At 42.6% G+C, this 16,681-nt stretch overlaps 1 protein-coding gene across 3 annotated transcripts in view; it reads right to left on the reverse strand.

Annotated features, from left to right (window-relative positions):
- trps1 (trichorhinophalangeal syndrome I) overlaps positions 1-16,681 on the reverse strand; it is a 144,481-nt gene that overhangs the window by 92,136 nt on the left and 35,664 nt on the right. For all 3 annotated transcript variants that reach the window (XM_086136942.1, XM_086136941.1, XM_086136945.1), the window contains exons 6-8: positions 14,687-14,765; positions 11,971-12,070; positions 11,353-11,455 (exon numbers count right to left, since the gene is read on the reverse strand). The gene's annotated coding sequence lies outside the window, so the exon portion shown is untranslated. The remainder of the gene's footprint in view (positions 1-11,352; positions 11,456-11,970; positions 12,071-14,686; positions 14,766-16,681) is intronic.

Below are 16,681 nucleotides of genomic sequence, written 5' to 3' on the forward strand. Positions count from 1 at the left end.
CTTCCCTCGGTGGGTCGATACGACGATACGACGGTGAAACTGAATAAATGTTTATATATTATTACTTGTACACAACTAATTGATGTCTTGATGTCAGTCTTGAAACCATCTATTAACTAGAGTAGTTTGTTCAATTATTGTTTGAGTGGGTGTTAACAGGGTAACAAAATTATCACCAAAATCTCAACATTGTTTATTATACATGACAATTTGCGTCAAATCATGGAAGTTTCGCCGGCCACATAAAATGATGTAGCGGGCCAGATGTGGCCCCCGGGCCTTGACTTTGACACCTGTGGTTTTGGAGTTCGCCCAAACCACGAAACGGGTTTGAGTTGTCAATAAAAGCATAATGTCTCCTTTAGGGGTCATTTATCCAGAAAAAAAGGAGTGTCATTTTGTTATTTTTTGTATGCAAAAAATGTTGGTAAATTTTGTAACGGGGTGCAAAGTGGACGTTGTGCTAAACGCTGGGGCTGAGGTTCCATCTAAATGGTGAAAACACGCGACGACGGGTCAACGTCTGGCCCACGTCTGTGGGTGGGAAAATATTTTGGGAGCAAAAGAAGCATTTTCCCCCCCCATCAGAAGCCAAGCCAAAAACCGAAACGTCTCATTTTCACACAAGGCTTGGCATGAACTAAATGACTTCTTTCTCACATTGGAACAAAAAAATCATTTTGTCCAATGGAGGAAAAAAAAAAAAATCAGATGAGGCCGAATGATCTCTGTGACTGCCAGTATTTAAAAAAAAATAATAAATTTTTAGCAACGCTGCCTGTTTTCGTGAAGGCGTTTCAAAGCCTCTCTGATGCCTCGCTGGCTTCTGAAGTCAACTGGTTGATTGACGGCACTTATGAATGACGCTTCACTAGCCCGGGAGACACTGCTCCTCATTGCATCAGCAACGTCTACTGCTTGGAGAGCTTTAAGACGCATGCAGTGTAAATGTTGATAAGGGAGATTGGGAGAGGAGGCCGCTAAGTTACTGGGAGGCGCCTTCAAAACACACTTTGATTTATTACGGTTGAATTATGATCAAAAGTTCAAAGAAAAACAAATGGAGGCTGTCATGCCGCGTTTCCATCTTCATTTGGAGATGGGAGGAATTCCGTCCACCCTCGTTGACGTTTCTTTTGAGGAGGAACCGCGAGATCTCAATGGGGTTGAGGTCAGAGGACGATCTGGGTTTTGGATTGGAATGGATACAACGTTATTGTTCCTTCACTCATTGCAGTCCTCATATGTTTGCTCCCCCATCTTAATCATGGGGAGAAATGTCTCTGTTTTTCAAGAAATTGTTTTGGATGAGTACTTTCACTCCCTTTGGATTGTGTGTGTATGTGTGTCAGGGTGGGGGTGGGGGGTGTCTTTGTCTGGCACCTGATTTGACATCCTAAATTATTCGTGGAGAAATGTTTTCTGTCTTTCAAAAAAAAAATAAAATAAAATAAAGTGAGGATGAGCTTATTTCACCCTATCAAACGGCGCACGCGCGCGCGCACCCAATCTAAGTATTCACAATGTGTAGCGGATGACGGCGTCTGATCTCGGTAACCTGCGCCTTGATTGCAGCGAGTGTGTGTTGATTGCAGCATGTGCGTGTGCTGATTGAGGAGTAATGCAGATCAGATGAAGCAAGAAATCGGCTTTTTGGCTCCATCAATCATCTTCCGCCTCAGCCCTCTGTGCTTCTTTCTTTCTCCAGCCCTCCGTATTTTTCCCTCGCTCTCTCCATTCTGGCTCATTTATGCTCTTTGAGTTTGGACGTCATTGTTTTTTGCTCCTTCTTTTGCGCCACCTCATCATCATCATCCTTTATCTACATGCCGCACGCTTGCTACTTCCCATTTGCTATGTTCCATCGATTCACTGGATCACGCACACGCGAACACACACAAATGGCACACTTAGGTCTGATTGTGACATTTTCCCAGCGCTTGCCATTCAATGACACATCGAGCGTGCGCGCCGACACCTTCTTATGCCATATTATTTGCAAAAGTAAATGAGGGTTCATTCGAATTAAGAGAGTCACCATTTCGCTCATTTTTAGCAATGGCAACGTGCCTCCGTGGTTGTCATGACACACACATGCCTAAGGGTTAAAAAAAAAAAAAAAACATCCAAAATGTCGGGCCGTTCATAAAATAGTCACAGTAATATGTAATATTTGAATTATAGTTGCATCATATTTTTAGCTCGAACATATTCACACGTTGCCGCACGGGTGCATGAGATTTCCGCACGGGCTAAATCGGAAGCCATTTTTTTCAATTTTGACGCATTTCCGACATTTTGGGTCACAGCTGAAGAAGCCCATTAATCTGTCGCTCAGCAATTTCCCCGCTACAAGGTAGACCAACTCTCCTCGACAGTCACGATGCTTTGTTCCACTCGGGGATGCGTGAGAAAATCCAAAAGATGCCCTGCGGAATGCAATGCGGTCGCCTGCCACCATGCATTTCCAGTTATACTATTCGAAACGTAATAGGCTGAGCTGTTTGTTTTCGCTGCCTGCTCCGCTTCAACTGATAATAACAGTGAGATCATCCCGGAGCGCCGTCCAAAAATGTTTTACCCATAAAGCTCCCTGAGGAACTTCAGTCACCGCTGAAGATAAACAGACAGAGACGAGATAAGACGAACGCAATGGAAACTCAAATAAAATGAGATAATAATTAGAAACATGGATCTCTGGTATTTCTGACCATGATACCGTGCAGATAGAGTAAACACGCACTACGCATGCCGAGACCGAGCCCTTGCCACGAACAGGCAAAAAAAACAAAAACAAAAAAAAAAAACACCCTGCCACAAAATGTTTACAATTGGCCAAACAGTGGTACCTTCATGTGCACCATTTTTTTTTTCCTAATTATGAGGCGTCACTAGGTTCATTTATTTTATTTTATTTTTTTTGCTTTGTATTACGTGCCAAAATTCGTGTCACAAATGAGGTTCAGGTACACTGCCGCTCCACTGAATTGAAAAAAAAAATGGAGCGATTATGGTACGGCGAGGAGAGCTGCGAGCTAACCGGCCGGAGCAGCTCCAGATCTTGACCTCAATTGCTGAGCCACGCCCCTTATAGGCACACCCAGAACACTGCAGTTGTCTTGTATGGTAATTTCACTTCATTAAAACCGGTATAAGATCCGTTTCAATGAAATGTAACAAAAGCATGCGATACCGAAATCAATGCATTTAAAATGAGCCCCGGACAAAGTTTTAGTTCATTCGTTAGTTTGCGTTCAACTATAATAACCGTGGACTCGACTTATTACGTTCCTATTATTCAGGACTTTGGCTTCATCTAAAGAGCACAAAAATACCTGAGTGGAGGTGAAACAAAACCAAAAAAAAAAAAAAAAAAATAGATGGAGTATAGCGTTTCGGGAGGTCATTCGGGAACATCACTCAAGCCCTCGCTCGTTTTTGTTCAAATGGGAATCCCAGATCTGCCCGTGTGGCAGTCAATTACAACCAGATTGCCCCAACTTGACTGGGGCCTCCGTGCCACATCAATCCTGCCCTTCATCTATCTCCGTCCCCAGCCTCCGCCCCTCCGCTTGGCACAATGGAGGGAACAATGTGCCAGCGTGCCGCCACATCAAACGCGGGTGACAGGGAGACTTTAGCGGGACAGACAAAGACGTGGAATTACAGTGCGGCCCCAAATCTGATTGCGCATCAAAGCCCAAACTGCGGGGGGAAAAAAACATCCTCTTTAAAGTGATTATATATCCATGAGAAGAGAAAAGCCACAATGTCTCCCGCTCCGACGTGTTCCTCTGTCGTCTTGTTATGCCGCTGGTGCCAACCGTCTACACGCCACCGCCCGCCTCCTTTTTTTACACGCTGCTATCAAAGACGCGGCAGTGGGAATCCAATCCAGAGGACCGATCGGCGAAGGGTTATAATCCGCCCTCGGGGAGTAGAACTTGGCAAGCGAGCTCGTCTCGGTGCGCGCGACAGCTTACGCAATGACGGCAGCGTCACATTTTCCTCAATTAGAACGTGACAATATGATTCGGTTCCCGGAAAGGGCTGAAAACTGTCTTTTGGTCTTGTCCGCACAGTTGATCTATTTATTTCGAACGGCATTTTGTCGTGTTCCTTGAAGGCCGCGACCAGAGGTGGGAGCGAGACACGCATTTTGCAAGTCATACGTTAAAGTGAGTCTTCTGTGGCAAAATCAAGCAAGTCGAGTAGAGTCCCTCAATACATTTCGGGCAAGTCAGACATACAATCCGGCTTTGTCACAACATTACTGTATTCACATGTTAACGCTTTCCACTTTATGATATTAGCAGTCAGAGTTTTCTTTTAATGGTTTCAAAACTAGCATGGGTATTGTCTGTTCATTTTTTGGGTTCTCAGTTAAATGGCATGACGTGACTGACAGCAGGCCAAGCATTCACTAAAACACAACTACAACATATACATGGACACTCACGCCATTGTGACCGGAAGTCAGTGTCTATTAAATGCCATTTGAGATGCTGCCTCCATCTCAACGAAGACCATCTTTAAGACTGTGGAGGCAACTCAACTGTCATGCTGAAACATTGAGAGACTGCCTCAGTCGGTGTTGCCCTTTTGGTTAGCAATGTGCTCCGCAGTAAGCTGTCACATTTATGAGATATTGACTTAGTAGCACCTATTTTTTTTCTAGATATAAAAAGGGAAGTGTCTATTTGAGGGAGGTGTTTATTTATGGAAGCCCCCCCCCCCCACCGGTTTGAACATAACGAAATAATGAAAGATGACCGTATTTCACAGAACGTGTCAAACAGAAAGTATCATGCTCCTGTATGAAGACAATGGGCTGAAGGATCTATTTTCAGGAAGCTTTTATATTTAAAAAAAATTTTTTTAAACGCCAACGGCCATGTCATCAAGCTTGCAACCTGGACGAGATGTCACCGTACATATCCCGATGAATCGAATTATCTGAAGTTGAACTTGCCACTCCCAAAACTGTCCGTGTGTCTATATCTCCAGTCCTGGCATTTTCGGCCCCCCCAAGCGTCATTCCGTGCTAACTGATGAGAGGAGACATCGCCTTGAAATATGTTGTTTGCAGCTGCGCTTTTGCAATAAAAATTGGCCCCATTACACAAATGAATCCATTCTGCTTGAACGCAACACATCTGTGATGATGTGATATTGTCATGCATACTAGGGCCCAGATTGCAGTGCCACATTAGTGGTGATGAATCATCCCACACTTTAAAGACAGATGATAGCGTAGCTCATGGAGGAAAAAAAAAACGTGCAATGCGGGTGCATGGATTAAACCCAGCCAAAAACCTTCATGTCGACTGGTGCGCTCCACACACATGTTGCCGCCTTGTAAACCGTAGCCATCCATCATCTTAGTTCACGTGACGACGTTATGAAGTCCATCGATCAATCCTCCCCGCCCGGAGAGCCCTGTACTCTTCTCGTCTTGTTCCTGTCATTCCCTTCAGCCCACTTCTGATCTCACGAGTTTTTGAGTTGGAAGAAAAACTGTCACGCAAGCCTGAACAGAAGTTAAATAATACCTTTCCTTTTGAATGTAATCATAGAATTACCATTGCCCCATTGAAATGAATGGACATGCCATTAATCCGTTCCAGCTCCACCAAAAAAAAAAAAAAAAAGATGATAAAATAAGTAAAGAGATCAATTTTGCGGATGATAAAGAATCTATGCTTATCAGTATTGCTGAATGAGCTGTCTGCATATGTTGTTACCACTCGTTGTTTAAAGGTTATATTTACCGTAACATTAATGGCTTTTTTTGTTCACTTGTCTGAAGAGATTTGGGTTGATGACACGGATGTGAATAAAGTAAAACTACTCACACTTTGAAGATGGAGAGTGGACAGGAAGCTGTTTTCAGAGTGATATTTCACCTTGCACCATTGCGTAGTTATTGCGAGCGTGCCTGCATGCTAAACAAAAAGGCCAAAGTAAGGTAAAAGCGCTTGTGGAAGGAATTCTTTGCTCGACTTTTGAGGCTAATCTTGCCTAGAAAATGGTCATTCTAACAAAAGCAACAACACACATTTCACAAACGTTCGAGACACACACATTTTCCTTCTTGAATTTCCTTTTTCTTACCCTCCAAAATGTCACAGTATATTCTCCAGCTAAGAGACACTGACGATGATGAATAGTACTCGGGAGAGGAGAGGAACGGAGAGGAGAGAATTACCGCTGAGCACGCGGGGAGGGAAACAGAGAAGAAGAAGGAGGCCTGGTAAACGAGACAAGCAAGGGGAAACAAAGAAATAGGAGTGAGATGGTCAAATTTGCACGCCCCCCCCCCAAAAAAAATGGAAAAAAAATGACAAAGGGTTTTTCTACAGAGACGTCGGAGGCGCGATCACGTTTGTGGATTCTCAAGCTGCGAGATGGTAGCGGCTGTAATCGCATTTTCCGTGGCGTGTGCACGTTTCATGAATCCCGTGTTATGCTTTTGGGCTCTGGGCAACAAATTGAAGGTAAAAAGTAAAAGAAAAACAAAAGAGCAGCCAAGATGAGGAATAAAAAATTGAAGATATTATTTGAGGGCTGTTCCCCCCACGGAAAGTGAAAAAGAAAAGAATTGATGGCAAGACGAAAAATACTATTCTTTATTATTCGCAACGTCGGGGCTTTGAATTATAACAAAGACAATTCCATATTGCCGAGCTGCGGAAGACTTTATGTCCAAAACAAACAGAAAAGGCACCAGGCTATTTCCAAGTAGGATATTTAGCAACCGGAAGCATATACTGTAGAGGCAAGCGCCACAAACACCAAGTGCATTATGTAAATGAGGCTGAGAGTCGGGATAAAATTAGGTTTCGGGGTTAAGATTCGGAATTATGAATTAAGATTCAGATTCAGAGTTTTGTGGTCCAAGGTTAGGCGTTAGGGCAGGGGTCCCCCAACCACCGGTGATCGCAGCAGCCCTGCGCTTCAGGCATTTTGTATTGGCCTTCACAGGGCAACAAAACAACAAATATTTTATTGATCAGGGTCTGAAAGAAGTTTTCTTTCCGAAAATCATCTGTGCCTCCCTCAAAGCTCTCATCTCGGTTTTGTATATATAATACATACACACACACACACACACACACACACACACACACACACATTTGGAGTGCTTCTTTGAAAAGGGCTAAATAATGAGGAGAGCCTACAGCTTTGAAGAAAGCTGCATTTAACAGACAATGTCAGTGTAATGCTGAGTTGTATATTCAATCACATATTCTTATTTATTTCGTCACGTATGTCTTCACATGCGACCGATGTGTGGCAAAAAAATTAATAATTACATTTTTAAAAATTGGTTGGGGAACCCTGCTCTATTGTACAACCGTTTTCTTCTTGGAACCGAGAAAAAAGGTCAAATGGGGTGACTGTGGCTCAGTTGGTAGAGTTGCACAGCCCCAATGACAAAGGTCACGAGTTTGAATCCCAGCTCTGACTGTCCGTAGTTCTCAATCACCTTGATGGGATTTTGTTCAAAGTCTGGATATGGTTTTAAATGAAATAGTTGAACCGCGACCATTTCTGAGGGCTCACCATATGTAGATATACCCTCCTACCACCCCCGCCCTCTCAAAAAAAGAAAGCGCATCAGCTCTGCACTTGATTGTCTGGTGGCCTAGTTGCCTCCGTTATCTTCTTGAATCATAGTTTGTCACCAACTCCTGCCTTTCCTCCCCTTTGCCATCTGCAGCTTTTCCCAGAGTTAACTTATACTTTGACCTTTAGTCCTGTGTGTTCATTGGTGTGCGACATCACACTTTTGCTGAACCGCTGGCTCGTGATTTGGGACCGCTGAGTCATGGCGCGCCGTGCATCGCTGACTGCCGCTGCCATTCTTTATGGCTCCATCATGACTTTGCATTTTCGTCCCCCCCGCACCCAACCACTACTCTTCCCCCACCGAAAGGCCCAAACAGCCTCAGAAAAGAGTTATAATAAAATTGCAAGGTGACCATAAAAGGGATTTATGTCAAGCGCAGATGGTCACATGATAACTTTTAATGCATTCCCTCTCCACCGTAATAGAGTATTGGTGAGAAATACGGTGCTTCTTATTTCACGGGCACAATCCACACAACACATTTTTGGCAACGTCATTTAATTTGATGACACAAAAAGAAAAAAAAATTGGGGGGGAAGAGGTGGTTCGAAATGTCACTCATTCCAATTATGACACTCAGCAACAAACTGCATCGAGACATCTATCAAATAAAGGCTGTGATATATGATTTTTTACAACTGTAAAATTTTGGGCTGTATGTCCTAGTGTGATGATGCAGTGACTAAAAAAAAAACTCAAATAAAAATAAAACAAAAATAAAACATTTATTTGTTATTGGTTTGAAAACGTCACCAACACCACTGCTAATTAAAATCACAAAATGATGATGAAGTGAGCTGGGCGGGATGCGTTGGCAAGATACCCAGTCTATGGCTGACAGTTTATTTCGTTTAATAATAGTCACCAAAAAAAAAGAAAAAAAAGTGGTTTAGATAGCTTGAATTGAGTTTTCATCAAAATTCCTCCTCTCATAATTTCAGCTGTCCTATGTAAACAGTGATTAATGGTCTCTTTCTGAGGGAACATTTTTTCCCATTACAGCCGTGTCTGGCACCAGACTGCCGCCACAAAGTTTTGACTTCTTTCAACCACACAATGTCAAAAAAGGCCAATGACTTTGGCTGCCAACTCGGAGTTTTTGGGTGGATGTAGGCGGCGTCCGATCCGACCGGAGCCAATTTTGGACCGGGACCCAGATTCACTTATTGAGCTCAATGTCAAACAAATCACGAGTCAACCTCGTAACCTCAACAATATTCAATTTGAAGTTACAAGGCAACTGGAACTCATTCGGAGAAAAAAAAATTAAAAATGGGTTTGCGAGACTTTCTCAATTAAGAGTCATTCCGAGGGATGAAGAATGATTGTTACAGAATTGTGAAAAGAGCACCTTATGAGTATTCAATGCAGTGCAATTTACAAAACAAGAATAATCATGAGAAAGGACATGGGAGATATCCGTACGAGGCGCCGATAAAACCAGGAGGAGGAAGAAAAAGAGCCAATTGTCTCTCCAATTAGCTGCAGAAATCCAATATTCCAGCCTTTGTGCCTTCCTCCAGAGGGTTAAGAGGTTCACACAAACGCATGATTGGATAATAGAGAGATGAGCGAGAGAAAGCGAGTGAGAGAGAGAGAGCAAGATGAGACGTACGAGCCATAAGAAGCAAAAAGGATGAAAAGCTCCAAGGTAAGAATTACTGAATAACACCTACGGTAATTGGATTAGATAAGACGGTTCCCTTTCACCATTATTTTTAAATTCATGTTCGGTTCCCAGGGACCCGCCAATGTCATTCCTCCACATGTTCAACATTGAGATTTTGAAACTACTTCGTCATAATGAAATAATGGAAAGAATCAATTGGAACTGCCAGAGAGTGAGCCACGGTTAATATTGAAACACATACAAATGATGAGAAATGTGAGTTTTGACTGTCGGACGGGGCGGCCATAATGCGAAGTATATCTAGTGATGTGGAATTGATTGGTGATCAATTGCGTTGACGAGCAATGGAGACAAAATGGAGAGCTTGATCCACTTGATCAGAACCGACTAGCTTGCTGTGCAAAGACCCCCAAAATCAGCTGTTGGAAGTTGCACTATGACATAACTTTACCGAATTATTCTGATGAACATAAGGTCCAGATCTAAACAGGAGTTCAGAACTTACATTTAAGGCTCAATAATTTTACAACAGAAAAATGGATTAATTGCTAGTTCCCCATGCGGCTTAGAATGAGGCCAGTAATTCCTTTTAAATTACTTTTTAAAAAAAATTTAAAACTTTTGATTTTGCAGATTGGGGACAGATTTTCTTGGACTCACCTTGTGTGGGCCACTTTTTTTTTTTTTTATGCGGCAGGCCAAATCTGATATTCTCTCATATTTATTTTTTCAGGGTACGGCACAATCGGAGGAACGCGTTTCACTTCCCCCAATACTTTTGGAGAGGAGCAAATTTCGCACTTTGAAGTCATGCAACTAATTATCCATCAAACCAAAACGAAACGGCCAACCATTGGTTTACATTTGGGAAACTTTTCCCTTTAAAAAAAGAAAGAAATAAAACTTCTGATTAAACAAATGTTGCATTAACTTCATAAAAACACCGCCCCGTCCATCCCAACGCACCACAGCAGAACATTAGCGGATGTGTATTCCTTAATTAGCCAGAGTGCTTTCATGTGCCGCTAATGGATTCTGCACGCAAGTTTCTGTAAGTGCAGCGCAGAGCGGAATTCTAATGTTGGATGGTGACGATGATGAGTGAAGAGTAGTGAACAGGCGGGAATGCGATGGAGGGTGCTTGGAGGGGCGGGGAGGTGGGGGGGGGGGGGGGGTATGGATGGGCTAATTACAAGCAGTGGTTGTTTATCCCAAATAACAGGAGCGCAACGATTACTTAGCACTAATTACAGCGCTTGTCTGAATGAATGGATTCGAGTTTCATTCCGTCGCAGGCAGATATAATTCAGAATTCACTCCTTAGTTCTCGGGTACGTTCTGCGGAAAACCGTACTTGGCGAGTTCACGGGACCAGACTGTGTGTTCTTGATGGAGAAAAAGAAACAGCCTTTGCCTACATGAACTCCGATCCAAACCAGGCCCCTCAGAGGAACGGGCCCAGAAAAACGATCCATCCATCCATCTATTTTCGTATCCGCTTTATCCTCACAAGGGTGGCGGGGGGTGCTGGAGCACCCAGCCGTCTTCGGGGGACTACGCGGGGGACACCCTGAACCGTTTGCCAGCTGGGCGCACACAGACGAACAACCATCCATGCTCACACTCACAACCTGGGGCAATTTGGAGTGTTCAATTAACCTGCCATGCATGTTTTTGGAAAATGGGAGGAAACCGGAGTACCCGTAGAAAACCCACGCAGGCCCAGGAACAACATGCAAACTCCACACAGGGAAGCCGTAGCTGGAATTGAACCCGTTACCTCTACGCTGTCAGGCCAAAGCGCTAACCACCGCCCAGAAAAACCATTAACATTAAAAAAAAAAAAAAAAATTCTAACATACACCCTTATCAGCGTTGAATCACAATTCACGATTTGAGACTGACAGGGAAAAGGTTCCCGACCCCTGGACTCGACACGTCCACGTGCTGCTGTGAATTCCTTTTCCTTTTCATCTTCAAGTGTTGAACCAACGTGAGCAAGTCACTTTAAATGCAAATTCCCGCCTCCTTATTCAGCCCCTTTTAAAACCAAAAGCACTCAAGACCAAATTGATTAGGGGGCTCTTACGTGTAAGTGCTTGTTAGCATGCCAGGCGGAGGGCGGCGACGTAGCACAGTCGGACCTTCCATCACGAGTGCTGGTTACGATCAGCAACTTGCCGGCGTCCATCCTCGGAGAAATATTATTTATGTCATTATGCATGAACACGATCAACCTTCATTTTCACTTTGGCTCGGAAAACTTAGAAAACGCCAATGCGATCACTTTGTGGAATAAGTAATGCTTCTTTGCACTTAATTAGGAAGTTGCGTGGATGGCTCACTTGTCCGTCTGTCGACCGCTGATTATTCCACAAGTTAGTTTCTTGGCAGTCGGTTAACATGTCGGGTAGCTGGTTTATTTGTTCGTCTGCTTGGCAGATAGCAAGTTAGCAGCTAATCCTTACGTTTGGGTTCAGTGTTAGCAGGAAGCTAAATCGCTAAATGGCAAATGAGATGAAGGATCACATTAATAGGGATTGAGACTCTTCCAGTAAAGCTGATTAGCTCTCTAATTACAATTACGCAATTACAAACGCAGCAAGCGGGAGCACGTAGCTAGCCGGTTTAGTTTAGCTAACTATGTTTTCCGTTACCATGAATAGTACGCCGTCCACTTTTAGAGAAATAAAATTGCGATGCTTACCTGGAAGGTATTTTCTGTGGATTTTTTCCAGGATTCAGCCAATGATGGGGTAAGCCACGAAGCTTCATTCAGAGGCGTTGAACTGAAAACGTTCTGGGTCCTGAAAAAAAATAAATCTCCCATTAAGTAGCGTCTTTAAAAAAAAAAAAGCTTGTCATGTGAATTTATAACTTCGGAGTAGGACAAATAACATTAATAGCATGGATGTTTGATGCTGTGTGAAGCAAAGTAATGCCACATGTTGCGTTTTTATGCTAGGGTCCACCGCAATGAAGAAAAAGTAAGTCAAGCGGAACATCTTGTTTAGGGAATGAAAATAAGAGAGGTGCTATTAGTTATAATTGTATCTCTGGGGTTGCGTTTGTTCTTCTTTTTTCTTTTTTTTTTATGTATGTCGAACGATCGTGAAGGACGATTTCAGCAGATGCACAACTCAACTATAGCCTTCAAATCACCACATTGGAAAGCACAATTTGAAAGAAGGAACATGACATAAATCGACGCTCGCTCGCCCAGGAATTTGGTGGGGTTGAGGCAAAAGACAAAAACAGACTTAGTTTTGACTCTTATGGCGAGAAAGTAGGAACAAAAGATTTAATTCAAATTTTTATTAGAAATTTTAATATGCAATTGATATCTGTAAATATATCAAATGTTTCTTTTGTGAACCCCCACACACATACCCGCACACACACAAATACACGGCGACTCGTGTTGCCCATATTCTTCAAGGTTGTCACTTCCACAGTATTACTTGCGTGCGCGGCGTGTTGTGCAGTTGGAAGCAAAAAGCACTCCTGAGACAATTTATGGAGCACGGCGAGCAATGATATCCGATCCATAAAGTCGCGGCTGAAAGAAAAGAGACGTTTCCAACACTTAACTAATCAATAGTGAACGTAACTTTGTCCTCTTGATACTTGGGTGCGTTCGAAACGCCAGCAGGAGTGCGCTCTGTTCCCGTTCCTGTTGTGACCTCGTTTATTGACCAACTTTTATTCATGAGCTTGTTTGTGAATTTGTCAGGATTTTTTTTTTCGTTTGTTTTGTTTTGTGAAGATCTGGTGAAATGAACAATTTGGGGAATTTAGTTTCACTCGCTCTTGGGCCAGGAGGACCAATGACTCAGAGGATGGAGTGTATTCCGCCACCTAGAGGACTGGAGTGGAATTGGATTTCATTTCGCAAGATTAAAGATGACATTCCACTTATGTGGAGACGATATATTTGAAAGATCATTAGCGTTCCAGGAGACTCTCATATATGGTCGCTCCATGTTGCTGTGTGTCTGTTTGGTGGTCTTTGTTTTGTTTCAAACTCCAGTTTCACATGACATCAATTGTATTATACCAGAGACAGTTTACCATTATGAGATAAATGCATACATATAGAAGCCTCCCCACATTTGCAGCCGAGTAAATAAACACCCTTGGAAACAATTTTTTAAAAATCATTTGGAAAACGAATTAAATCAGGAATATAGCGGCGATACTACGAGTCTGAAGCCAAAGTAACGCGAACAAAAGGCCGTCTGTACAAAACGGTGACGTGAAAGACACCCGCGCACACACGCGTGCACGCACGGAGGCGAGCGGTTACCGCTCGCTCGTTAGTTGAGGTAATGTTTATACAGCATTATGCCTTGGCACACAAACATTCAAATGCTTCTTGTTCAACATGGAGCACTTGGACAGGAAGAGGAGGGGGGGGTGAGGGTGGGGTGGGGGAAAGAAGACATGTAAAGTTATATTTGAGTCACATGTAATAGATGCAATTATATATTGGCGATATGGAAGGCCTGACTCCGTATGTGTGTGTGTGTGTGCGTGTGTGTGTGTATGAATGTGTGTGTGTGTGTGTGTGTGTGTGTGTGTGTGCGTGTGTGTCTACACTGGAACAAAGGGCCACTTGTGTCAGGGGCCCGCTCACTGCAGCTCTTACCGTAATGATATTCCAACGCTTGTACTCAGCGTGCGTGCGTGTGTGTGTGTGTGTGTGTGTGTGCGTGTGATGTTGAGTCTAGAAGGGAAATGACTAGCGCGCCATGCCAGATCCTTCCTACCCCCCTATCACCACTCACAAACCATTCACAAAGACACACCCCAAACGCTGGTCTCTCTCTCTCTCATACACACACACACACACACACGTTTACTGTAGAGTATATATTCACATATAGTGAGTTAGTTGTATTTCTACAATATCTAGATTTGCCAATCAGAGGGTGACGGTGAGCAGATGGATTATGTCCATGTGTGTGTGCATGTGTTCCGAGTTTTTACAGCGTTGTGCGGCACATAACGTGACACCCCAACTTTATCATTTTGGCACATTTTAATTTGGGGGGTACGTTCTAAGCGCAATGGTCGGATAAATGCGTGCCCCTGCGTGTGTGCATGATCTTGAAGTACTTTGTGTGTCACAGAACTTGACATCCGACCCTGATTGTCGTCGGCCCAGGCAAAAACGATGCTACGATGATGTATTTTCATTGGGCCCCGTGCACCTGTATGCATGCGTGTGTGCGCATGGTGTTCTTCTGCAGTATTGAATGTATCTTACCCTCGTTGAGGTCATTGAGTTTGCAGCGTCGAGTCAATTTTAGCACCAAATTTAGTCACACAAATTCCATACAGTAAAAAAATAAAAAAAAGTTCTTAACAGACTCTGTGTCTGTGATCATTAAGTGTGTGTGCGTGTGTGTGTGTGTGTGTACCGTGTGATCCAGATGGATTTTCCACCAGGCTCTCATTGATGGGCGGATCGGAGCAAAGAGACATGCCAGCTGCTTTTCACTAGGCACACACAGAAAGACTGACATTTAAATATGGTTATACGATTATTATTAAATATATTACTTTTGCCTCTATTTTATACTTTGCATTTTTCAAGTGCATTTTACATATGCACTTGAAAGATGGGCAAGTGGGTTGGGTTGGGTGTCAGCATGGATGGGTGGATCGAGTAAAACTTTATTCACCCCAAGAGGAAACTCACAAATAGGATAAGATTTCATTTGCTTTCACCTACATTTGAAAACATTTTATTCTCAATGACATCAACATTTTAAATACATTTGATTATATTTTTGTCTACATGCAACATGTATTTTAATTCAATGTAATTTTTTTTTTAGGGGGGTCAAGTTGAATTACATTTTATGTTGTATTCGAGTGACATAAGGGGCAACAGTATCACATAAATGTGATTCTAATATTCGCTTTTTTTATTTTTTTTATTTTAGGATCCCTCGATGAAGTGTAACTCTGCACCAGTGTCTGGTGTTTCATATTTAAATATGTTTTATTCTGAATGCAATATCCCCCCCATTATTATTATTCCTTTTTATATTGTTTGTTCTGACATTTTTAACCCCCCCCCCCTCTGCAGTTATGACATGTAACTGACATTTAAGTCAGCATTGTCATTTAGATGAAGAAAAGGTTAAATCCAATATCAAAAGGGGTGAATATTTTTGACTTTTCAAATACATTTATTATGATAAATTGTTGCTGCAGGGCTCGCCCTATAGTTGTTAAAAAAAATCAAAATGTCATTTCATTTTGAGTGTTTTTTTTCTCCTAAAAACACATTAAATCATGTCCGTGGGGAAATATGTTATTATCAAGATGATGAATTTATATGAAATAAACACATGTCAACATTTTCGAAAGCGTGTTTTCATTTCTGGCCCACTTTCATCCAACGGTGTTCCACACACATACATCGCCCGTGAGGATTTTTATTTTTATGTTGAGACAGCGCAGGAAAAAAAAAAAAGAAGTGGCAGGGAAATCTCTCCCCCAGCCTGGAAAAAAAAATCAATTTTCATTAACATAGCGGTTTGATGATGTGGCTTTAGGATAACGTGGCCACATAAAGAAGCCGAGGCGGAGATAGAAAAGGGATTTAGAAGCGCACTTGAGATGACAAGAGTATGAAACGAGGCGGATTTAAAGAGACGGCAAACACAATAAAAACAACAGAGGAGGCGAAAAGGAGTGTTGAAAGACGGCGAGTGCTGGGTGGTCGATGCGTTTTGACTCTTTTAAAGCTCGAATCCGCAACGGAAAAAATATAAATATATACTGTTCCCCCCCCCCCCCCCCGCGCTGCGCCGTATACGTATCGTCAATATGCTGTCTCCAATTTAAATGGTTTCAATTTTCACTCCCCGGCGCACAAACACAAGCCATGTAAATCAGAGCACTGCAACGGGGCCTGCGGCAATGAACAAACACAAACAATTGGAATGAAACCCCTCGAACACTAAACAAACAACTTTTATTTTTGTTGGGGTTTTTTTTGTTTTGTTTTGTTTTGTTTTTTACAACAATATTCCTTCTTCTTTCACTTAATGAGGCTGAGCACCAGTTTCCAAACGAACAAAGACAACTCGGGGTGTTCGCGAGTGTTAATGTGCATTTGTTTTTGTTTGGGGAAAGAGTTTGACATGGCAACTGTATTGAACTTAAAAGTTAAATACAACTGAACTGTACTTGGGCGGTGATTCTTTATATTTGGTCGAGAAGAATAGAATCGCGGTCAGGAGTATTTATTTACTGTACTGAGGCATCCAATTAATGAGCTACTTGAATAGTCTAGTACAATTTATGTCAAAACAAAATGAAAAACAAACTGAAAATAGTGAGGATAAAGGAACTGTGGCTGTTCCGATACCACTTTTTTTTTCCAGACCGTCACTGGTAGT

This window comes from Hippocampus guttulatus, chromosome 18 (assembly GCF_054856545.1).
Source record: "Hippocampus guttulatus isolate MCC_2025c chromosome 18, RoL_Hgut_1.0, whole genome shotgun sequence".
NCBI classification, from domain to species: domain Eukaryota; kingdom Metazoa; phylum Chordata; class Actinopteri; order Syngnathiformes; family Syngnathidae; genus Hippocampus; species Hippocampus guttulatus.